Source organism: Petromyzon marinus, chromosome 28 (assembly GCF_048934315.1).
Source record: "Petromyzon marinus isolate PM22_M1 ecotype Great Lakes invasive population chromosome 28, UKy_Petmar_22M1.pri1.0, whole genome shotgun sequence".
Lineage (NCBI taxonomy): Eukaryota > Metazoa > Chordata > Hyperoartia > Petromyzontiformes > Petromyzontidae > Petromyzon > Petromyzon marinus.
The window spans coordinates 4,187,145-4,194,196 of record NC_133694.1 but is presented as its reverse complement, the minus strand read 5'-3'; positions in this window follow the sequence as shown (position 1 = coordinate 4,194,196).

Here is a 7,052-nt window from a genome sequence, read left to right as displayed (position 1 = left end):
GCAGTGGCTTATCGTTTGGACATGTATAATACTCTAAAACGCGTGTTTCTAAATGTGGAGGGAAAAACCGGAGGAACCTTTAAAAATATATACGGTGACCACGGGGAGAACGTGCGAACTCCAAATATACAGCAGGCGTCAGGGTTGCGATCGAACCCACGACCACCTGCACACCAGGCGAGGTAGTTAACATCTCACCATCGTGATACCCTTACGCCGTGATGCCCACTGCTGGCATAAGGAACTCTACTCGGTGTAACTCTCTTTCGAGAGAGAGAGAGAGAGTACTTTGAGCTGAGTCTTCCACGCCAGCCAAACGTCTTCGAAGAGGTGGGAGTACCCACACCATACCCCACCACACGCGACTTGTCTATAGACTCACTATGGTGTACACACTTGCTGCTATACATTTCCACACAGATGATAAGCTACTTCGTTGAGCTGTCATTTGTGGCCAGGTCACTTAGAAAAAAAGAAGCTAATAGTTTTACTTGAATATATTTTTTAAGTGATTACCATTACTACGTGATTACCATTACTATACTTTTCACTCCTATCGTGTTTTTGTATTGTTTGTTGTAACGTTCTGAGCCCGTGCCCCTACTGGACATCTGTGAAAAAAAGAGTTTTACAGCTCATCAGATTCCTCCAGTGTAAATAAATATTCTGATTCGGACTGCTGGGTGGACAGCAATACAAACTGCCACGCCGGGTGTTTGAGTCGACGGCCTCCGAATTTCCAGAGTCTCGTGTTTCTCTCCATTACACCCATGGCAGCTTTTCCATGAACACTTCTCATACACGGAGCCCGACTTGGCCCCCGTGATGTCCGTACCCCCGCTGCCTCCTCTCGAGATCCAGGTTTGCATTTAGATGCCCTATACCGTCCGCTCCGTATTGCGTTGAATCACATTTGGACTCTCTGCTCTTGCTCCAACCGGACACCAATTCGGCGGTCTCTAGCAGCCATGTGCTTTGAAATTACGGTGCCAATTCCCTGTCCACCCATTGGCCGAACTGAACACCGCACATTCCTTATTTATTTGTGTATCTGTGGAGGGGGCGGCGGGGAGGAGGGGTGGTGGTGGTGGTACGTGGGACAGCTGAGAGATTTGCAGGCAGCACGTTTGTCGCTTCGGCAGTGATATGCACGAGAAACGATTGATCGAGGAAATTCGAACACGTTTTTGGGTTACGGTTCCGTTACTCCGCCTGCTGGGCGAGATTGAGAAACGCCGCTCGCACTCTCTGTCTCTCTCTTTCTCATGACCGCGCGCGCGCGCGAGGTCACGATCAGAGCGGACTGCTCCGGAATCACCGATCTCGCCGATGATATTTCAGCCGATCAAATGAAGCCGGCGGGGGGTGGGGGGTGGTGGGTGAGGCCGTGGTCACAATATTGGCGATGAATCGACACGGCGATTATCTCGCAAATTACGATGAACCTGCCATCGTTGATGTTCGTTTATTGATATCGTACCCTTATCTCACGATGTCCGTTTTCGTCTTAAACATGAGCCGCATACGGCAACGAGAAGACACCGACGCGCGGCGCTGATGCAGCGCCCATGCTACTCGGCCCGGCTTCGTCACCCCAAGAGCTCTCGCCGTGGCGGCCCGACGAGGCATCCACGCTTCGCCCCGCGCCCACGATCGGCACGGTAGGCTGCGTGTAGGGTGTGCGAAAGAAGTTCAACATTTTGGACATACATAGGCTTCAGCAAAACAAGCCAAAGGTTTAGTGGCCTAAGTAGCCCCCCCCCCCCCAGCAGATTTGTGAAGAAAATAGAGGCACATGAAATTCCGGCCCCAACCCCAAACTTCAACATATAATGATGACGACGATGAGCATAAGGAGCGCGCGTGTCGCGTGTTGAACGGGTGAATTACTTTGATGTATCTCAATCTAATTCTAACAATCGCGGTAACAATTCAGTCGGGGTTTCGCTTTGCTCCCAAAGAGAGAGAGAGAACAACTGAAAGGCGCAACGAGGAACCACAGATGAGCGGAAAGGCAGAAAGGAGCCAGGCGGCAGTGAACCGGTGCCAACGATTACCCAAGCTCTAAGGGTCCTCTACGTATGAAGATGTCTGCAGGCAATGTATGGGTGCTGATACATTTCGGAGGAAAGCGGACGACCCAGAGAAAACATGCGTGTACTAGCCACCCCCCCCCCCCCCAACGCTTCCTCGTGTACCGTGCCGGCCTTCATCGGTGCTCGCTAGCAGCACTTGCCCCAGCAGTGCGTGAAGGCTATACGGGGGGAGGGTGTCATTGTCTTTGTGCCGCATTCTTGTGGAGAGTCAGAGCACAACGACCTCTGACGTCCGCGATGTGTCCAGCCCACGAAGCCCACTTTCATTCCCATAACAGCCGCCGATATGACGTCCACGATTTGCGTTTGCTCCCTGGTCCGCGTGAGCCGGAACCCCACCCCTCCCCCCCTTCATTGTAATCATTTATTTACGAGCATGCAATTGTTTCCACCACTCTCTCATTGCGCACTCTTAACGCACTCGTGGTCCTCCATGCACGGGGTCGTTTGTCCGCGAGGTGGACAAGAGATGGATGTGCCGAAGAGGTGAATCTGTGTGGAATTGAGTGTCAGGCCCCCCCTCCTCCTCCCTCTGTAACTGTAGGTAGCAACTCTTGCCCACCGTGCGGCCGATACTGCCACTCAAGGGCTGGGCTCTCATCCCGCCAGCGGACAGGGAAATGCTCCTGCTGCTGCTCGCTGTCCTCCACAGCCACAATCGTTCGCGATGTACAGCCGAAGGTGAAAGAGAATACGTAGGTGTTCTCCGGCGTGCTCTGTTCGTCTCCCTCATGCCAGACACTGAATAGTGAAATTGGATAAACATCTCGATGCAGATTAGAGATGCCAATGCCGAAGCAGTCAAAGCCACCAGACAAAGCCAATTGCTTTCTACCCTCCGCCAGATCTCGCAGCAGCTTCACAGTAGACACGCGAACCTCTGGTGTATCACCCTCTGATGTCTGGTCTCTTCCCCTTGGTCACCGAATTCATGGAGACCACTCCAGTGCCTGTCTCAGTAGCCGGCCCTCTTCAATCCTGCACACGTGTCCCACCCAGTGGAACTGGGTTTTCTTTTTGTTTCTTTAAATGAATTAACACCTAAATGTCATCCTGTGGACTTTAGAAGCCAGCCAAAATAGTCTTGTGGCTCTGAGGCTACCCTCGATGAGCTGAGGACATGGCTTATTTGTCTGCCTTTGTACATCTCGGGCATTAATATCCCACCTAAGCATCTTGAACGTGCCTTAGTCTGGCTCTGTGAGTCCCAAGTGATGCCAAGATCGCCACCTGTTGAGGTCGCAAAGAAAGAGACAAATACATGAAGACAGGCAACAACAACAACAACCGCCATTCGCCCACTCAGTAACAGAGCGCATCACCGGAGGGCTTGTTGTGCCAGGCAAGGCGCACATCAACGCCGCGACCCATCTGGCGTGGATCGTTCTGTGGTCACGTGTCCAAGCTCAGCAGCGAGGACGAATGCGCACAAAAGCTGAACAAGCGAATGCACTCCATGCTCGTGTATGGGCAGGATCGTAAGTCTTATCCAAAGCTACTCAAACTGCCTACGCGACTTAAGTCCTGTATTTGTCATCACGGTATGCATAATACAGTGAAACTGCTCTCTTATCTTCATTATTATTCGTGACCTACCAATGTCTGCAGCCAGGATCAATCGATGACAATCCTATTACCTGCAGATATTTAACAGATGAGATGCGTTGCACCGTTAATTCCTCCTGTTTGATAATACTTCTCTTGTCCGTATGCATCTGTGCAGATAGGTTTTTTTGCGGTTAACCCATAGTCCCCACATACCGCTCGTATAAATGCGGATAAGAGGAGCGGCGACCCACAATATGAACAGCGCATTGAAAACGCGTCCTATTTAATGTACTATTTACAAAGTGTGTTCACAAATCCACACTGAGAAACACGATGATTGACAGCGGGGTGTAAATTATTTTTTCGATAGTGTATTAAATAGAGGTACTGTAGGTAAGTAGTTTTCAGTTTTAAAGGCATTAACAAGACAGCACTTGCCACCATCCTCCAAATCCATTGGTGAAAAAGAGCAAAGTTTTTGTTTACATTGCAATATAATGTTTATATTATATCATAATGTAATGTTTACATTATAATGTAATGTTTACATTGTAATATAATGTTTATGCGAGAGCCAGGGGCTTATGGGCCCCGGGGTCACGCCATAATGTTCAAGTGCCGAAGGCTCGCTGGCAGGGGGTCACGGGACAGACCCAGGTGACTGAGATGACCCTGCTGTATTTTGGCCACCCGGCGCTCTGCTCGTTATTGTGAGCAATGCCTCCTCTGCCCTATGCTGTTGTTGGAAGGCGATTGCCTCCAGCTGACCAGACGCATCTTTCACGACACCGCTGGTCGGCAAGTCAACTCGGCTCCATATCCTCTTGTACCACATCAGTCCATTCCTTCTCTAGCCCGCGCCGCACCCATTTAATCCCCTCTATCTGGACAAACAAAAGCTGTTTGGATATGCGGTGACTAGGCATGCAGGCTACATGCCTCAGCCAACGCAGCTCACCGATGGTTAAACCCAGGATGGATTGTAGGGAGGGCAGCCTGAATGTTTCTAACCTGGTAAGATGTTCTATTAGAGGGTGTTCACATTTTCGCAAGCATAGGGAAGGGAGGGCCGTGACTGTGATCGAGAAGACCCGAAGCTTCGTGTGGAGCGACAGACCAGGTAGCTTCCACACAGACGCAGAGACCCCAGTCATAGAGAGATGAAGAGAGACACAGACGGACAGAGCTGGAGAGAGACGGGTACAGAGAACAGAGATGAAGAGACATTGAGAAAAAGATTGAGAGAGACAAATACAGAGACGCAAACACACAGAACTAGAGATCGACACACACAGGACAGAGATGGAAAAATATGGCGAGAAGACAGACATGGAAAGAGACATGAACAAATAGACGAAAGGAGATAAAAGCAGAAACAGGTCACGTTTTGGTTTCCCTAAATATATGGTGCCGAGCTGCTGTGTATTGGTTTAGCACACTGAACGAAAGGTCGCCTCCTCGATTCGATCTGCCGACGCGTACGCACGCACGCACGTATGTCGAACTTCTTTCTAACCGTGCACAGCCAACCGTGCCAATCGTTAACAGCACGGTGCAAGTTTATTAATACCCCGAACCGCCTCTATCCACCGGGCATCGTACGTGAGCCGCCGTCGTCGGCAATGGAAAAAAGTCGACGCCAACGGCATTCTCCTCCTGCGCAAGTGTGCCCCGACACGGCCTGATCATAACAGACGCAGTCTTTCGCCTGAAAGAGCGTCGAGAGGCCACAATGAATCATCACGGCATGAGGTCGTCCGATCGGCAGGTCGTTTGCGGTGGGGCAAAGTGTCGGTTGCTCCTGCATCTTACAACAGCAAGACGTCTGGTCAGCTTGGAAGAGTAGGCCTAAAATCACCACCCCCCCCCCCCCCCCCCCCCGCCTGGGGAGGACTCTCTAAAGCTCTCTGGAGCGGAGGGCCCGATACCGGCAGTGGCTCGAGCGAGGCAATTGCAGGGCCACGCATTTAAATTGCGCAAGCGCACGCTGCGCTGTGAACTCTCGGGTTACGAGTCACGTGGCTTACGGGAAAGCGGTTTATCTCTACCGCTCACCGGAATGTGGCTGATTGTCAAGCACAAATGTTTGCCTCCACCAGTGAGTGACCTCCCTGAACACTACACTTTTGTTTGAAAATTCATGGCTCCAACAAACGTTTACAGGAATCGTACAATTTCGTTTGAAATGTTGTTTTAGGCCTAAATGAGTTGTTATTATTATTATTATAATTTCTACGATGGGCAGCCGTGCGTCGTGTGTTTCTGTGATCTTACATTTGTTATTTCAAATGAGTAAACTTTAAATTAGTAACTTGTGTCACCGTTTCGGTTTGTGTATGGGATTGTGAGAGGTCGCGACAGCTTTGTGGGAAGCATTCATCCAGCAGTGGATTGACCATGACTGATTGTGATTATTGATTTTAAAAAAGTACAGCCCTTTGTCATTTCACGCCGTGTCGCTCATGGGGGGTTGTTTGACCATACTTCACACGGGTCAATGTGGGCTGGTGAAGGAGTCGTGGTCATGCACTGCTGCAGATATGACTCGCCACTGATGTCAGCCCTGTCCGCGTTGACAGCACAGTCGCTTCCACTGCACGATATTACAATACCATCAGCATCATCATCACGAGCTATGGTATTTCAACTGCTGGATGAGAGCCTCCCGATGTTGCCCGCCACCACTCGTGTTCACGCGAATCCATAATCAATTTAGCTGACTGCTCCATCTCCGCGGCAGTGCGCCTCTCGGTCACTTTCTCTCTGAAGAACAAACACATCATAGAAACTGCATATTCTCGGGTGAACACGATCCATTGTAACGTATATGACATCACCTTCCCTCCTCTATTGCAGACAAAAACGGGAGGACTCATTCACAGTTGTGGCTGTCGCCTGATGATGCTGGTTGTAATCACGATGGTGTGTTGAAGTAGTAACTCATCGGTGCTTATGGTTTACGTGACAAACCTTAATAATTGGCCGTGTCGGGTGGTGGTGGGTTTAACGACGCTTTTCTATTGACGTGATCTCACCCAAAAAAATATATTTTATTAATGGATGTCCTCTCCTTTGGCTGTCACTTCATTTCATCCGCCGGCCATCTTCTCTTCAAGTCATGATGGTTCCTGCCCAAGCACATGTCCCCTAATAGTCAACGTGACGTGTTATTCTATCAGAGTGATGCTTATTTAGGAACATGCATTTAAGAATATTTGTCTACAATACATTTCCACGTGATAAGCCATTGAGCTCCAGAACCTGGACACATTTTCTGACCATAAGCCTTGGTGCAATTGCAAAGCCTGCAAGCTATATTGGGCTCCACAGTGACCATATGTTAACTGCCTCGATCCCGACCCTGACGCCTATTTATTTCAAGTTTGCATATTCTCCCCATAGTCGCGT